Below are 19,594 nucleotides of genomic sequence, written 5' to 3' on the forward strand. Positions count from 1 at the left end.
AGTTCTCGGAATCACCGCTAGATGTCAGTGCTAGAGCAAAGAGGTTCCCGCGCAATAATCACACATCCTTTGTGAGTGATCACGTGGTGCGTCAGTGCTCTAGCTGCAGGAGTGTGGTAGTGACGACTCTTTGTTGTTGTTCCCACGTAGTGGTTTGTGACAATGGAAAAACTGAGATTCAAGCAGTGATTAAAATACTTTGTAAAGAAAGGTATGAAAGCAAAGGAAATTCATGCCGACTTTCAGAACACACTGGGGAACTCTGCTCCTTCATTTTCAACTGTTGCCAAGGGGACCAGCGAGTTTAAATTTGGTCGGGAGAGCTTGGATGATGATCCATGTAGTGGACGGCCAAAAAGTGTTACGACCCCAGAATTGATCGCAAAACTGCATAAAATGGTCATTGAGGATCATCAGCTGAAAGTGCTGTAGGGATGTCTTCTGAACGGGTATATTATATTTTAACCGAAGAATTGGGTATGAAAGAATTATCTGCAAGATGGGTGCCACGGCTCTTGACATTGGACAATAAACGCACCAGATTGGAAATGTCCGAACAAAGTCTGGCCCGTTTTCAGTGCAATCAACAAGATTTTTTGCACCGGTTTGTGACTACAGATGAAACTTGGGTCCACTACTATACCCCAGAGACAAAACAGCAGTCAAAGCAGTGGAAACATGCTGATTCACCACCACCAAAGAAAGCAAAGGCAGTGCGTTTGGCCAGAAAGGTCCATGGCCTCAGTTTTCTGGGATGCAAAAGGCATTCTGCTGATAGATTATCTTTCTACTGGCTAAACAATTATGGGGCAATACTATGCAAACCTCCTAGACCAACTACAGCAAAAGATATGCAAAACTAGGCCTGGTTTGGTAAGGAGAAAGGTCATCTTTCATCAGGACAACGCTCCGCCGCACACAAGTGTTATTGCCATGGCAAAACTTCATGAACTGGGGTACGAATTGTTGCCACATCCACCTTATTCACCTGATTTGGTACCATCAGACTTTCATCTATTCTCCCAAGCTGAAAATTTTCCTCGGTGAACGGAGATTTTCTACAAGGGAAGAACTGACAGCTGAATTGTAGAGGTATTTTGCAGGCCTAGAGGAATCTCATTTTCAAGATGGGATCAAGGTATTGGAACATCGCTGGACCAAATGCATTAGTCTACAGGGAGACTATGTTGAAAAATAAAAGCAGTTCCACCGAGGTAAGATACTTAATTCTAGTACATTCCAAGAACTTTTCAAACCACCTACGTAGCAAGATACTGCTGACCATTAACTGTGTTTCAATCAAAGAAGAATAGGCCGTAAACAGGTAAATGGGATATCGAACACAATACATTGAATCTGGGCAAATCTCGTGCATGTCCAGTGTATGCATGTGGGTTCTGTAGGCCCCAAATTCGAACATTGTGTTTGTTTACCTGCCCACTAACATTGAAAGTTTCTTCGTTACTGAACACGATCTGCGTTTTGCGAAAGTGTTATCATTGTCAATAGCATTATGAATTTCGTCACAAAATGCCATACTTTTGCATTTGTCATCAGGACGCAGAGCCTGTAACAGCTGTAACTTGTACCGCTTCATAACCAATCGACGTCTCAAAACATGCCAAATGGCTTTTGTAGGCACTTCTAACTTCTGACAGGTACGACGAGTTGATTTTGTAGGACTGCGTTGGAAAGATGTAAGAATTCGCGTGACATTTTCATCAAAAACACAAGGGCGGGCTCTTTCCTTTATATACACATCCTGTGTCTACAAACTGTCAATACCATATGACATAGATGTTGATTCCCATAGGGAATCTGAAATATTTGTCCTGAATGAGTAAATTTATAATACCAATATACTTGGTCGGTTATTGGACATCATAAATTTTCCAACTCACTCATTCCTGGTTGCCAGCATTTTGCCCCAGTGTGCTAAATTGGGCTCACCAGTTGGTAAATAGCACACCTACCAAGATGCATGGCTAACGTTTACCATGGAGGCCATTGTGTAGCCTACTTGGAACCACCAGCAGTGCCAATGCACTATGAGAGACTTTGTCTCATTACCGAAAATTGATGCCTGCCTGGCCATCAGATGATATAAATGCTGATTCCCATAGGGAACCTGAAATATCTATTTATATGTCACAGTTTTGCTCGCTTTTAGGAATGCTCTCTCACACGGTGTAGAAGTCGCATGCACAGATGCTTCATAGCAAGTTTGTAGAAACAAGGATACACTTGTTGTCTCTTTTAGCATCATGCAAGGCGATTTTCTATGAGCGGCAACAGTGGCTCTTGTTAAAATTTATCCACTTGCACATTTTTGGATGCGGGTTCTAAACACCCCAGACGAGGGACTCCTTTCCTGTGAGAGTGGGTAGAGGATCATCTTCCGTGCTCATAGGAGATTGGTGCTTTTCGTAGAGACAGATAAGCCCCTGTTTACAGATTTCAAAACACTTCTTTTCTGTCTGCGAATCCATGTGCTTTGAGACATGGGTCTAGTGCTGTAGCATTTTCAAACAGTGTGTTCTCATTAAAAACTATTTAAAATAGTATTCTGGTTAAATCCGCTTTGTCAGTACACTTTATTCATCGTATATGTTTTGAGAACAACAATCATTCTCTTCTTCAGCGATCATACAAACTTATTTCAACTGTCTAACTGAACAATGAATAAACAGGTATTACTGGTACATTAGGAAACTGTCATATAAAATAGTCAATATTAAGATGATGTTAAATAAGATTCACATCATTAATACACTCAAGATCTTCAAATCTTATCATTTTCTTCTTTATGTCCCTGTTCTGGTGGATTCTTCATACAACTTTAAACTTTTGCAGTGAAAGTGCCCCAGATTATGTTGTTAAATATAAGAGATTTTCAGCAGTGGGAGAACACATCGTAGAAAATAATCATAAATTCACAGTCATTAAGAGTGACGTGTAATTTTATTATCGTAACTTGAGATGTAGCTGAATTTGGGGTTATATTCTTTATTTTAAATACATGTGTTTGGCATATATTGTACCACGTCTTCATCTTGGAGTCATTAAGCGCTATTTGAAACATACTTCCTTTGTTATATCACAATTTCGCTGTTTCCATTTTCATTGTTACAAGTAATTTTACGAATGGTCAGAGATAGCGACATGTATTCTCATGGTTTCGATTCCGAAGTAGTGTCCATTTCCAGGCATAGAACTTGAGACCAACTTTCTCAACTCTCTTGCTAGCTCCTCGCTACGTATTACTTATTGGCTATGGCACCCATTTTGATGAAAAATATCAATCCACAATCAAATATTAAACACAAGTATCCATAGCATATGTATTAGTGTTCAGTGTCACAAACTTACTGGTTTTCAAAGCAAATCTGTTTGTTTGGTGTTCTTTTAGTTTCTTTAGCATTTATGATTGTTAATATTGGACTTACGTTGACTATTGTTAATGTAATTGTGCTTACTTTCTAAATGTAATTTAAAAGATTTTCGGTCTGTCAAGCACACAAGTTCAGTATAAATATTACACTATAACATACATGTTAAAAACACCACTATTAAACAAGGAATAAAAATACGTACACGTTTCGTTCTTTAAAGAACATTATCAGATTCTATCAAGTCACACTGAATATGAGGAGGGATCGTCAAAGGCTAAGGGAGTAAACCCCGAAAGAAAATCCTCAATTACGTTAGACCTAGCAAGCCAGTAAAAGAGCTTATTTGTAGTTGCTTTCAAAACACATTTATGCATTTATCAACTAAATTAAGACAGCAGCATGAGCAGACTCATGTCAGGGATGATGGTTTATGGCCTGATGATAGTCTTGCAAAAATCCCAGAGGAGACTAACACGGATTGGGACCATCAACTTACTCAGTCTTACAGGAAAATATGAAGAACTAGTGGACCTCATGGAAAGGAGGAAATTAATGATACTGGGGCTGAGTGAAACCAAATGGAGAGGGAAAGGAATGAAGAAATTAAGAAGAAAGTATACACCGTATTGGCATGTAAATGACAAAGAGATGAGGAATGGTGTTGGTTTCATCATGAGTAAAGATCTAGAAGGAGTCACTGACATTCATAATATAGGTTACTCTGCATTTAGAGAAAGTAAAACTTATTTTGGTACAGGTGTATGCACCTCAAACTGGATGTTGTCAAGAGGATAAGAACCAGTTTCTTGATGATTTGGGAAAAGTTATTAGTAAAGAGGGAGTAATCATTATAGGAGATCTGAATGCACAGATTGGAACAGATAGAACAGGATATGAGAACATAATGGGACCTCATGGATATGGCAGAAGAAATATAGAAGGTGAACATTTCCTTGACTCCTATATGAGGAATGGGTTGGTGGTGAAAGATAGTTGGTTCATGAAGAGACAGAGCCATAAGATGTCGCAAGTGTGATAAACAGATATAACTTGAAAACAATATTATCTCGCCCATGGGTAACTAATGCAAATGTCAAGCTCAAATTATCATCGTTATTATTATTACTATTATTATTACTACTACTACTACTACTTTTCTGTATGGCTACTATCGCATTGTGTGTGATGTTATGTCATGAAAGTATTAGTATTATTATTTACGTAGTCGAACGATCGTATTGTGTGTGAAACATGTGTTGTACATCGACATTTATATCAGTTCAATGAATGTAAGAACCTGTATATAGTTCATTCTTACCTGTGTATATAATTTGTAATCCATAATTGTGAAACACACTGTAACTTCCAGAATGGTAATAGGCACTAGAACGATTGAGAATATTCTGCACATTATAATCTATGTGTTAGGCACTCGAGAATTTTCACTTGGTTGACGAGTTATTGTTCAGTAGAGTTATGGTGTAGCAAGAATATTTATCTCGTGTGACATGCAGCGGATGCAGTCGCCATATTGAGGTGTCAGACAGCTGTTATTTTAAAATGGCGGTTTGTGATGTGAGTGTTTTGTTTGTAACAGCGGTGATTAAGGTTATGCGTTTGTTTAATTTGTAAATAGATATGAATAAAATAATTGTACCAACTGACAGCATCTCATGTGCATCCTTGTGGATACGTTAAAGATAACACGATACAGTTGAGATGGACTACAAAAGATTGTAATTGATTACGTCGTCTCAGATGAAGAAAGGAGCAGAATGGTAACAGATGTCAGAGTAATACTCAGCGAGAGTCTTGATAGTGACCACCATCTATTAGTAATGGACCTGAGAAATTTGTGTGTGCCAAAAGTACAGAACAGGAAAATGCCAAAAATCAAAGTATGGGAACTCCAGAAAACAGATAAGAGAACTGAGTATGAAAACTGGATAAAAACCCTGTTACCAAGAGATGAAAGGAAAAATGGAAAGGCAGAATGGACCAGACTAAGGGATACATTGGTTTAGTTACTACTGAAGTTTGTGGAAAGACAACTATGAATACAAGGGAGAAGGAAACACCTTGGTGGAATGAATGAGTGAGAGCATCAGGGAAAGAAATCTCTTGCAGAAAGAAAGGGATCGGGAGAAAAATAAACCAGATCTTACTGGAGATGATGCAAAGATCAGAAACCTCGAACAGTTATACTGAAACAAGAAACTAGACATTAAAAGAACAGTTACAAAAGAAAAGACCAAGGTATGGAATATATTCACTAAGAAACTGGAGGAAGACAGTAGAGGCAATAAGAAACTACTGTCTAGTGTTATCAGAGGTAAAAGGAAACCATTGAATACCATAAAGGCACTTGAAGATGAAAATGGAAATCTGGTTAGGAACGAAAGTGGCATGAGAGAAGTCCTGAAGAACCATTTTGACCACCTACTGAATAGACCAGTTTGAGAACAAAATACAGAACCTGAAATCCAAGCATGCAATGAGGAACCTCCCATCACCCGGACAGAAACTGAGACAGCCTTAAAGTCTATGCCTAAAGGAAAATCTTCACGTGCAGTTGAAGTGTATGCGGACATGATAAAAGGCAGCAGGCATCCAGGGTACACAATGGCTGCACGGAGTACTAAATGCCATATGGACAGACAACAAAATACCTGCAAATTGGAGCAAGGGTGTTATAATACCCCTGTTTAAGAAAAGCAGCAGGCGGAAACCCACCAACTATAGAGGAATAACACTGCTGTCTTATGGGCTAAAAATTCTAGAGAAGATCATAAAAAGGAGATTGAGAACAGTCATTGAACCACAGTTAGAGGAGGAGCAATATGGATTCAGAAGTAACAGATCAACGGTGGATCTAATTTTTAGCACCTGCATGCTGATGGAAAAGTATTGAGAGAAATGCAAGAACCTGGTCATTGTATTCCTGGATATAGAAAAGGCCTATGATAGTGTTACATGAGATAAGCTTTGGGAGAGCCTGAGTAAAAGAAATGTGCCTGAAGGACTGGTAAGGAAAATTCAGATGTTGTACAAAGACTGTACTAGCTGTGTACAAATTGGGGAAAGTCGATCGTCATGGTTTGAGACCAAAAGTGGAGTTCAGCAAGGAAGTGCACCGTCCCCACTGCTGTTCATCACTGTTATGGACAATATAATGAAGGATGCTAAGGAAAAGTTAGGTGAATTGAATGCACTGACCTTTGCTGATGATATCATGATTTGGGGTGAATCAGAAGAGAAAGTACAGACTAGACTCATCGTATGGAAATCCCAGTTCCAGGCATATCAATCAATCAGTCAATACTGATCTGCATTTAGGGCAGTCGCCCAGGTGGCAGATTTCCTATCTGTTGTTTTCCTAGCCTTTTCCTAAATGATTTCAAAGAAATTGGAAATTTATTGAACATCTCCATTGTTAAGTTATTCCAATCCCTAACTCCCCTTCCTATAAATGAATATTTGCCCCAATTTGTCCTCTTGAATTCCAACTTTATCTTCATATTGTGATCTTTCCTACTTTTATAAACGCCATTCAAACTTATTCGTCTACTAATGTCATTCCACGCCATCTCTCCGCTGACAGCTCAGAACATACCACTTAGTCGAGCAGCTCTTCTTCTTTCTCTCAATTCTTCCCAACTCAAACATTGCAACATTTTTGTAACGCTACTCTTTTGTCGGAAATCACCCAGAACAAATCGAGCTGCTTTTCTTTGGATTTTTTCCAGTTCTTGAATCAGGTAATCCTGGTGAGGGTCCCATACACTGGAACCATACTCTAGTTGGGGTCTTACCAGAGACTTATATGCACTATCCTTTACATCCTTACTACAACCCCTAAACACCCTCATAACCATGTGCAGAGATCTGTACCCTTTATTTACAATCCCATTTATGTGATTACCCCAATGAAGATCTTTCCTTATATTAACACCTAGATACTTACAATGATCCCCAAAAGGAACTTTCACCCCATCAACGCAGTAATTAAAACTGAGAGGACTTTTCCTATTTGTGAAACTCACAACCTGTCTTTTAACCCCGTTTATCAACATACCATTGCCTGCTGTCCATCTCACATTTTCGAGGTCACGTTGCAGTTGCTCACAATCTTGTAACTTATTTATCACTCTATAGAGAATAACATCATCCGCAAAAAGCCTTACCTCCGATTCCACTCCTTTACTCATATCATTTATATATATAAGAGAACATAAAGGTCCGATAATACTGCCTTGAGGAATTCCCCTCTTAATTATTACGGGGTCAGATAAAGCTTCACCTACTCTAATTCTCTGAGATCTATTTTCTAGAAATATAGCAACCCATTCAGTCACTCTTTTGTCTAGTCCAATTGCACTCATTTTTGCCAGTAGTTTCCCATGATCCACCCTATCAAATGCTTTAGACAGATCAATCGCGATACAGTCCATATGACCTCCAGAATCCAAGATATCTGCTATATCTTGCTGGAATCCTACAAGTTGAGCTTCAGTGGAATAACCTTTCCTAAAACCGAACTGCCTTTTATCAAACCAGTTATTAATTTCACAAACATGCCTAATATAATCAGAAAGAAAGCCTTCCCAAAGCTTACATACAATGCATGTCAAACTTACTGGCCTGTAATTTTCAGCTTTATGTCTATCACCCTTTCCTTTATACACAGGGGCTACTATAGCAACTCTCCATTCATCTGGTATAGCTCCTCCGACCAAACAAAAATCAAATAAGTACTTCAGATATGGTACTATATCCCAACCCATTGTCTTTAGTATATCCCCAGAAATCTGATCAATTCCAGCCGCTTTTCTAGTTTTCAACTTTTGTATCTTATTGTAAATGTCATTGTTATCATATGTAAATTTTATTACTTCTTTGGCCTTAGTCTCCTCCTCTATCTCGACATCATTCTTGTAACCAACAATCTTTACATACTGCTGACTGAATACTTCTGCCTTTTGAAGATCCTCACATACACACTCCCCTTGTTCATTAATTATTCCTGGAATGTCCTTCTTGGAACCTGTTTCTGCCTTAAAATACCTATACATACCCTTCCATTTTTCACTAAAATTTGTATGACTGCCAATTATGCTTGCCATCATGTTATCCTTAGCTGCCTTCTCAACATCAGCGAGACCAAGACCGTGGTGATGGCAATCAACAGAGAAAGGCGTCCAGCAAGTGTAAAACTAGGAGACTACCAACTAGAGTGTGTGGATAGTTTTCCTTACCTTGGAAGTGTAATCTCCACTGATAATTTGGTCAGGAAGGAAATTACAAACAGAGTGCAAAAGGGATCAGAATTCTACCAACAAGTAAGAACACTTTTATGGGATGACATGATTCCAAAAATGGCCAAACTGATGATGTTTAACAGCTATTTCATACCAGTATTGACCTATGGTATTGAAGCATGCACTCTCACATAAAAAGATTCATCAAAGCGTGCACCCTCACATAAAAAGATTCATCAAGACTGTATGCATCAGAGATGAAATTTCTTAGATCCACCATCCAGAAGAACAAGATACAAGTTAAGAAATAAGGAGCTGAAGGAAGAAGCCGGAATAAAGACATCCCTATTAGACAGAATCGGCACATCCAGACTACGGTGGTACGGGCATGTGATGAGGATGGAGCCTACAAGAACAGCCAGAATAAATTTGGAAAAACAGGTAGAGGGGAAAAGACCTGCAGGAAGACCCAAAACCCAATGGATGGACATGATCAAGGTTGATCTAGTTGCCAGGGGATGGGCAGTGGATGGTGTTCTCCATGACAAGTTGCATATAGACAGGAAGAAGTGGAAGAGGTTCATTAACAGTACCTGGGAAACTGGAACTGTACAATGATAATGATGATGATATAGAAGAGTGATGCCTCTGTAGTTGTTGGGTTTCCATCTGTCTCCTTTTTTAAGTAGAGGACTGATGACTCCTTTAGTATGGTCTTTGGTTAGTTGTTCTTCTTTCCAAATGGTGTTTAGGACTCAACAACCACTGCAATTCTTGCATTCCAGCAGCCTTGGTCATGTCAGCGCCTACCTCATCTATGCCTGTTGCCGTGGCTTTACTCATGTTCTTTAGGGCATTTTCCACTCCCATGTTATAGGAGGCTCCACATTTTGAATCATTTATTTTGCCATGGTCTCATGTTGTATGATATTTAAATTTTCACCGCTGTATAATTTTTCAAAATACTGTCTCATCACATCTCTTCGTCATGCCAAGTGATGTTTCTGTCTTTTTTCTCCAGTTCGTGTATTCCTTCATAGTTGCGTTTCTTGCTTCTCACCACTTGTTTGTAATAGTTTCTTGTTGTTCTTGCTTGTCCTCTTCTAGTTTCTGTGTGAATTCAGTCCAGGTTTTTCTCTTTCTCATTTGAAATGAGTCTTTTCACTTTAAGCTTCAGGTCTCGGTACATCTGACTGAGTTGTTCTAATTTCTCATCTTTCCTTGCCACACCTTTCTGGCATTCTCTGTCTGTTAGTTTCCTTTTTTCATTTATCTCCTTTATTGCTGTTTGGACAGTTTCATTCCTCCATGGGGTTTCTCTCTCTTACTTGTTTTGACAACAATATTAACTTCATTGTCTGCCTGGGTTTTCTTAAATCCAAGCCCTTCAGACCTCTTTTCTCGTTTTTCAAATTCCCAAAGTTTTATTTTGGGTTTATGCCTGGTATTATTCTTTTTTACCGTGATTTTTCCTAAGGTGGTTACTAGCAACCTGTGGTCACTACGTAAACTTTCTTCTGGAAGCACTTCCACATCCATCTGGATGTTCCAGCCCCTTCATCTGCAATGACGTAGTCAGTAAGAGATTTCTGCTGTTCATTCCAGTTGTACCTTGTGATCTTTGGCTCAGGTGCATTTTGAAGCAGGTGTTCTTGATTATTAGGTTGTTTCTTATGCAGGAGTCAAGGAGACTACTGTATCACCCTCCATAGTTTCTATTTCCATATCCATGAGGACCTAACACTGCCTTAATACCTTGTCCTTACAGTTCCCACCTAAGCATTTAGGTCTCCCATAACAAGATATTATCTTGTTCGACATGGTTCTCTAATTCTTGAAGAAAGACCTCTCCTCCTCCTCTTCATGACTACACCCTGTCTGTGGAACATAAACCTGAGCAATAGTCAAGATGTTTTTCTTGATTTGTTTTGATGCAGCTTAATAATTTGTTCATGAACATATTCTGTATAAGCCACACTATCAATGTTCTTGCTGATTATGAATGCCACACCATTCTTTGTTTTGTTATTTCCATGCCAGAGGAGTTTGTACCTCTTCTGCAGCAATTTAGTACCTTTCACTTTCCACTTTGTTTTGCTCAGTTTAGGGACCTCAATCTTTCTTCTTTCCATGAGATTTACAAGCTCCTCACATATAGCAGTCTGGGTTATTGTATTTAATGTTTCTATTTTGAATTTATATTTCCCTCTGGTAATTCTCTTCTTTGAATAATTTTGTTTAACTTTGAGCTTATCACCATCATCCTTACCAGAATTATACCTAGTAGGAGGTCTGTGTATTGATTTCTGTTTACATCCAAGGCTCATTTTACTGTTAAAAGTGATTTCACAATTTTTTCTCCCCTTGCTGGCTTGTTGGGCCTAACACAAGGTGAGGTTTTTCTGTCAGGGTTAACTCCATTAGTCTTTGATAGTCCTCTATCCAATCTGCAAGCCAGCAGCATTGTGTTAAATTTGTGTGTCATTTCCTACACACAGGTTTCATCAAAATGCTAGGGGAGAACTCCTTCGCCCACAGCCGTTTGTTCTCCCTTAGTTTGCCTGGTACGGTACTGGCCACCAGACCCTCAGCCAGACGGTCTACTGTCACATATGCTAGCAGGATGATCTTGACCTGACAGTCATGCAGTGCCCAATGGTATTTCCTAATGGGTGGCAACAGGAAGTTGTATGGTATTTGGTATGATTGGCTTCATAATAGGAAGGCTGTTACTTGACATCTTTAATTTGAAACACATCCAGAACAGTGCAATAAATCATTAAGGAGATTGGTGTATCAAATACGCAAAGATTTCTTTCTTCCTCCCCCCCCCCCTTTTGAACCCAAAAGTTGGGATGTGTAAATTATGCAGGGATATTACTTATGGGAGGCAATATGGTGCCTTATCTTTTAGGTAGCCTCTGAATTGAGGAAATGTTACCATGTAATTATATATCATCATCCATTACCCTTGTTCATCTCCCACCAGGATTAAATACAGTAGAAGTCCGTTATAGCAAGAATTTACAATGGCTAAAAATTTATTCGCTATAGTGGATTGTCGTTATACCCGATTTTCCCTAAATTTCAGAAAAGGTATGGAAAAAACAATAAAAAAACGAATACTTTGCCATGCTTGCATCATGAAAGCATATTGAACGTCCCGGCAAAATAATAATAATAATAATAATAATAATAATAATAATAATAATAATAACTTCTTCGTAAATTTATGAGAGAACAGCCCAACTGCCGGGCTGAGTGGCTCAGAAGGTTGAGGCGCTGGCCTTCTGACCCCAACTTGGTAGGTTCAGCTCTGGCTCAGTCCGGTGGTATTTGAAGGTTCTGAAATAAATCAGCCTCGAGTCTGTAGATTTACTGGTACATAAAAGAACTCCTGCGAGACTAAATTTTGGCACCTCGCCATCTCTGAAAACCAGTAAAAGTAGTGAGTGATACTTAAGGTCAGTTACATAGTTATTATTTCAGCCTTTATTTTGACAAAGCTAACAACGGTTACTTGTCACGTTATTTACGCACATATGAAGAAGAAGAATTATGAAGGCATGTTCTCTCTCGTTTCGAACTTGAATATTTCTTTTCACCAGTCAACAGGAATTAATAATCAGCAATACGAGATAGCTCACTTAGTGTGGGTAGTGGACGTAGTGAGAAATCAATATGGATGATCGTGTTCAGTTTACATCTAGCCTCCAGAAACACATGACTAAAAATGCCTGTTGTACACATTTTTCTTTCTGTTCAATACTTCACAAGAAAAATTTAAAATCTTGTCAAAGACTCTTCAACATTGCTGAAGGTTTGACAAGATCTGAAAAGATTTGGCAAGGTTTGATAGAATTTTGTTTTAATGTGGAGGAAAGTCAACCAGCAGTTGTGGTTCTTGGACTAGCAGTGTGATATATTCTTAAAAGGAAGAGAAATGCGCGGTAAGGCATAATTTACATGGAAAAACATATTGCGATATTCTTCTACATAATTTTTGTAATGTATTTACTGCCTTAACATAATTTGCAGAGGTTATGTTATATTGCATTTATACACATGATTTGAATAAAAAATGATAGCAATGAAGTGGAAATTATCTTATTGCACAAAAACATATTAGGAATTCAATAATAATATTGATCATGTTATTTTTTCCAGTACTGGGAGAATTTGCTACTGCTACTACTACTACTACTACTAATAATAATAATAATAATAATAATGTTGTTTGAGTCATCAGTCCGTAGACTGGTTTGATGCAGCTCCCCATGCCACCCTATCATGTGCCAACCTTTTCATTTCTACGTAACTATTGCATCCTACATCTGCTCTGATCTGTTTGTCATATTCATACCTTGGTCTACCCCTACCGTTCTTACCACCTACACTTCCTTCTAAAACCAACTGAACAAGTCCTGGGTGTCTTACGATGTGTCCTATCATTCTATCTCTTCTTCTCGTCAAATTTAGCCAAATCGATCTCCTCTCACCAATTCGATTCAGTATCTCTTCATTCGTGATTCGATCTATCCATCTCACCTTCAGCATTCTTCTGTAACACCACATTTCAAAAGCTTCTATTCTCTTTCTTTCTGAGCTAGTTATCGTCCATGTTTCACTTCCATACAATGCCACGCTCCACACGAAAGTCTTCAAAAACATCTTTCTAATTCCGATATCAATGTTTGAAGTGAGCAAATTTCTTTTCTTAAGAAAGCTCTTCCTTGCTTGTGCTAGTCTGCATTTTATGTCCTCCTTACTTCTGCCATCGTTAGTTATTTTACTACCCAAGTAACAATATTCATCTACTTCCTTTAAGACTTCGTTTCCTAATCTAATATTTCCTACATCACCTTCCTTCGTTCGACTGCACTCCATTACTTTTGTTTTGGACTAATTTATTTTCATCTTGTAGTCCTTACCCAAGACTTCATTCATACCATTCAGCAACTTCTCGAGATCTTCTGCAGTCTCAGATAAAATAACAATATCATCGGCAAATCTCAAGGTTTTGATTTCCTCCCTTTGGACTGTGATTCCCTTTCCAAATTTCTCTTTGATTTCCTTCACTGCCTGTTCTATGTAAACATTGAAAAGGAGAGGGGACAAAGTGCAGCCTTGCCTCACTCCTTTCTGGATTGCTGCTTCTTTTTCAAAGCCCTCGATTCTTATCACTGCAGACTGATTTTTATACAGGTTGTAGATAATTCTTCGTTCTCGGTATCTGATCCCTATCATCTTCAGAATCATAAATAGCTTGTTCCAATCAACAATATCGAATGCCTTTTCTAGATCTACGAATGCCATGTACGTGGGCTTGTCCTTCTTGATTCGATCCTCTAAGATCAGACATAAAGTCAGGATTGCTTCACGTGTTCCTACATTTCTTCTGAAGCCAAATTGATCTTCTCCCAACTCAGCTTCAACTTGTTTTTCCATTCTTCTGTAAATAATACGTGTTAATATTTTGCAGGCATGAGATACTAAACTAATGGTGCGGTAGTTTTCACACCTGTCAGCACCGGCTTTCTTGGGAATAGGTATAACAACATTCTGCCGAAAATCGGATGGGACTTCTCCTGTCTCATACATCCTGCACACTAAATGAAATAACCTTGCCATGCTGGTTTCTCCTAAGGCAGTCAGTAATTCAGAAGGAATATCATCAATTCCAGGTGCCTTGTTCCTATTTAGGTCACTCACAGCTCTGTCAAACTCTGACCTCAAAATTGGGTCTCCCATTTCATCAGCATCAACAACCTCTTCATGTTCCGGAACCAAATTATCTACATCGTTACCTTGATACAACTGTTGGATATGCTCCTGCCATCTTTCTGCTTTGTCTTCTTTCCCTAGAAGTGGCTTTCCATCTGAGCTCTTAATATTCATGCACCTAGATTTCCTTTCTCCAAAGGTTTCCTTGATTTTCCTATATGCAGCATCTACCTTTCCCAGGGCCATACAGCCTTCGACATCCTTGCACTTCTCCTTCAGCCATTCTTCCTTAGCTATCTTGCACTTTCTATCCACTTGATTCTTTAATTGCCTGTATTCTTTTCTGCCTTCTTCATTTCTAGCATTCTTGTATTTTCATCGTTCATCAATCAGGTCTAGTATCTCCTGAGTTATCCTCTGATTCTTAGTTGATCTTTTCTTCCTTCCTAACATTTCTTCAGCAGCCCTACCGACTTCATTTTTCATGACTCTCCACTCTTCCTCTATTGTGTTTCCTTCAACCTTTTCATTTAGTCCTTTTGCAACATGTTCCTTGAAACAATCCCTCACACTCTTTTCTTTCAACTTGTCTAGATCCCATCTTTTTGCATTCTTTCCTTTCTTCATGTTCTTCAACTTCAGGTGGCATTTCATGACCAACAAGTTGTGGTCAGAGTCCACGTCTGCTCCTGGGAAAGTTTTGCAATCCAACACCTGGTTTCTGAATCTCTGCCTAATCATAATGAAGTCTATTTGATACCTTCCAGTGTCTCCAGGTCTCGTCCACGTATACAGCCATCGTTTGTGGTGTTTGAACCAAGTATTGGCAAGGACTAAATTATGATCAGTGCAGAATTCAACCAGCCGACTTCCTCTTTCGTTCCTTTGTCCCAATCCAAATTCTCCTACTGTACTACCTTCTCCTCCTTGGCCTACCAGTGCATTCCAGTCTCCCATCACAATTAGATTCTCGTCACCTTTTACATATTGTATTAAATCTTCTATCTCCTCATATATTCTTTCAATTTCTTCATCATCTGCTGAACTAGTAGGCATATAGACCTGCACTATTGTGGTGGGCATTGGTTTGGTGTCTATCTTGACAACAATAATTCTTTCACTATGCTGGTCGTAGTAGCTTATCCGCTGCCCTATTTTCTTATTCATTATAAACCAACTCCTGCATTTCCCCTGTTTGATTTCGTGTTGATAATTCAGTAGTCGCCTGACCAAAAATCCTGTTCTTCCTGCCAACGTACACTGACTGACAGAGCAAATGCAACACCAAGAAGGAGTGGTTCGAAAGGGATGAAAGTTGGGGAAAAAACAGAGGCGGCACGGACGAATAATTGATGTTTATTTCAAACCGATATGCAGGTTACACAATGCGCACGGCATCGACTCAGTAGGATGTAGGACCACCGCGAGCGGCGATGCACGCAGAAACACGTCGAGGTACAGAGTCAATAAGAGTGCGGATGGTGTCCTGAGGGATGGTTCTCCATTCTCTGTCAACCATTTGCCACAGTTGGTCGTCCGTACAAGGCTGGGGCAGAGTTTGCAAACGGCGTCCAATGAGATCCCACACGTGTTCGATTGGTGAGAGATCCGGAGAGTACGCTGGCCACGGAAGCATCTGTACACCTCGTAGAGCCTGTTGGGAGATGCGAGCAGTGTGTGGGCGGGCATTATCCTGCTGAAACAGAGCATTGGGCAGCCCCTGAAGGTACGGGAGTGCCACCGGCCGCAGCACATGCTGCACGTAGCGGTGGGCATTTAACGTGCCTTGAATACGCACTAGAGGTGACGTGGAATCATACGCAATAGCGCCCCAAACCATGATGCCGCGTTGTCTAGCGGTAGGGCGCTCCACAGTTACTGCCGGATTTGACCTTTCTCCACGCCGACGCCACACTCGTCTGCGGTGACTATCACTGACAGAACAGAGAACACGACGTTCCGCCATTCCCTCATCCAAGTCGCTCTAGCCCAGCACCATGCCAGGCGTGCACGTCTATGCTGTGGAGTCAATGGTAGTCTTCTGAGCGGACGCCGGGAGTGCAGGCCTCCTTCAACCAATCGACGGGAAATTGTTCTGGTCGATATTGGAACAGCCAGGGTGTCTTGCACATGCTGAAGAATGGCGGTTGACGTGGCGTGCGGGGCTGCCACCGCTTGGCGGCGGATGCGCCGATCCTCGCGTGCTGACGTCACTCGGGCTGCGCCTGAACCCCTCGCACGTGCCACATGTCCCTGCGCCAACCATCTTCGCCACAGGCACTGCACCGTGGACACATCCCTAAGGGTATCGGCTGCGATTTGACGAAGCGACCAACCTGCCCTTCTCAGCCCGATCACCATACCCCTCATAAAGTCGTCTGTCTGCTGGAAATGCCTCCGTTGACGGCGGCCTGGCATTCTTAGCTATACACGTGTCCTGTGGCACACGACAACACGTTCTACAATGACTGTCGGCTGAGAAATCATGGTACGAAGTGGGCCATTCGCCAACGCCGTGTCCCATTTATCGTTCGCTACGTGCGCAGCACAGCGGCGCATTTCACATCATGAGCATACCTCAGTGACGTCAGTCTACCCTGCAATTGGCATAAAGTTCTGACCACTCCTTCTTGGTGTTGCATTTGCTCTGTCAGTCAGTGTACTTCACTTATACCAACTGCATCTAACTTTAGCCTATCCATCTCCCTTTTCAGATTCTCTAACCTACCACAACGATTCAAACTTCTAACATTCCATGCTCCGACTCGCAGAATGTCAGTATCCATCTTCCTGATGATCGCCCCCTCTCGTGTAGTCCCCACCCGGAGATCCGAATGGGGGACTAGTTTACCTCTGGAATATTTTACCCGGGAGGAAGCCATCATCAGTACATCATTCATACAGAGAGAGCTGCATGTCCTCGGGAGGTAGTTACGGCTGTAGTTTCCCGTTGCTTTCAGCCGTGTAGCAGTATCAACACAGCTAAGCCATGTTGAGTATTATTACAAGGCCGTATCAGTCAGTCATCTAGACTGCCGCCCTTGCAACTACCGAAAGGCTGCTACCCCCCTTTCGATGAACCATTCGTTAGTCTGGTCTCTCAACAGATACCCATCCGATATGGTTGCACCTGCGGCTCGGCTATCTGCATCATTGGGACACGCAAGCCTCCCCACCGCGGCAAGGTCACATGGTTCGCAGAGGAGGATAATAATAATAATAGTAATAATAATAATAATAATAATAATAATAATAAATAACCGGGCGAGTTGGCCGTGCGCGTAGAGGCGCGTGGCTGTGAGCTTGCATCCGGGAGATAGTAGGTTCGAATCCCACTATCGGCAGCCCTGAAGATGGTTTTCCGTGGTTTCCGATTTTCACACCAGGCAAATGCTGGGGCTGTACCTTAATTAGGGCCACGGCCGCTTCCTTCCAACTCCTAGGCCTTTCCTATCCCATCGTCGCCATAAGACCTATCTGTGTCGGTGCGGCGTAAAGCCCCTAGCAAAAAAAATAATAATAATAATAACATGCAAAGATTAACTCTGCCATTGCCGGTCCCAAGCCCGGGGCCTCGTCTTGCAAGTGATGGGGAAGGAGGAGGGGGAGGAATAACAACCTCGTAAAAAAACCTGGGTCCATCTGGCTCCGGATGGTAGCACCCTGTAAGGGCCCCTGCCTAGGGTTACAGGTGAATCCTGGTCAACGGTCTCGAAGGCGGATGAGGAATTTAATGTCCCAACGGCGGAGAGAGCGGAAGAACCTAGTGGAGTAAAGCACGAATAAAAAATCATTTCGGACTAACAATCCGATCTTATCTTGGAATTAATTTCCTACCTTGTACAATGTACAATTTCAATTGCAGAATGGAAAGTCCGCTGAATGAAAGCACTACCCCAGGTGGTAGCTCGGAAGAGAAATCCACCATTGCGTTATGCAATGCATCAGGACCTAGGGTTCTGGGGAGTCCCAACATCTGCAATAAGGGTGAGTCGGAGCATCCTTGGAATCCTTTCAGACTTAAATTTAAGAGGAAATTCTTTGCAGGCACTCTTAATGTAAATTCCTTGCTAAAAACCGGCAAACAGAGAGAACTGATAATTTTCTTAGATAGACATGAAATCCAGATCCTAGCAGCTCAAGAGACACGGTTTATGGATGAGAATGTAACAGAAACCAAAAATTATAGAATCTTTAAAGGTAAACCAGCAATGAAAATTATGAAAGGAATGCCACTACTAGGTACTGCCTTCTATGTCCATAAAGCAATAGTTGATAATGTTATAGAATTCAAATCTAGTTCAGAAAAGTTATCTCTTCTCACACTTAAATGCAAGAACAAAAAGTATACATTTGTTAACTGTCATGCACCAATAAATGAAGATAATAGCAAGAACCCAAGTAAAACTGAAGAATTCTGGAGTCTTCTAGATGATGAAATGTCAAAAATTCCAAAATCAAATGTTATTATTCTACTAGGTGATTTCAGTGCACAGATAGGCAAAGAAAAAGTTTTCAGCAAAACAGTAGGGGCATATCCAGCACACCAAAGAACAAACAAAAATGGCATGAGACTAATTAATCTCCGTAAATCCTTTCACCTAAAATTAATGTCGACCTTCTTTAAGAAACTTCCAAGAAAGGCTAAAACATGGGTGTCCCCAAATCCAATGTTAGGTGAGTTTCAGTTGGACCATGTAGCTATTTCTCAAAAAAGTATTAAGGAAATTATGAATGTTAAAGTAATAAGAAGTGGGGAGTTGACTCCGATCATTACCTCTCTAAAATTAAGCTAAAGCTTCTACCTCGCAGGAATCAAAGAAGGCCGAGAAAATTAATGAAGTACAACATAGATAGGCTCAACATTACACAAGCAACTATAGAAAACTTTCAGGAAGAAATTAAAATAACTCAGCATGGCAAATGGCCAGAATTATCTAAACATTAATTAATAGTGCAGCGAAGAAAGTATTTGGATCAGTTAAAACTAAAAAGAAAGTATGGTGGAATAACGTATGTGAGGAAGCACTTATGGAAAGAACGAAAAAGTGGAAAAAATGGAAATGTTACGGAAAGATTGAACACTATGAGCTATTTAAACAACAAAGAAAGGAAACAACAAGAATAATAAGGCAGGTTAAAAGATCTTTTGAAAAATCGCAGCTAGTAGAAATTGAGAATAATTTTGTAAGAAATAACTCCCGAAATTTCTATCAGACC

The 19,594-nt window shown here is 40.4% G+C and overlaps 1 protein-coding gene across 1 annotated transcript in view; it reads left to right on the forward strand.

The window, feature by feature from the left end:
• Nucleotides 1–19,594, forward strand: part of Ns1 (Nucleostemin 1) — a 179,591-nt gene that overhangs the window by 130,282 nt on the left and 29,715 nt on the right. The window lies entirely within an intron of this gene.

Source organism: Anabrus simplex, chromosome 1, assembly GCF_040414725.1.
Source record: "Anabrus simplex isolate iqAnaSimp1 chromosome 1, ASM4041472v1, whole genome shotgun sequence".
NCBI classification, from domain to species: Eukaryota; Metazoa; Arthropoda; class Insecta; order Orthoptera; family Tettigoniidae; genus Anabrus; species Anabrus simplex.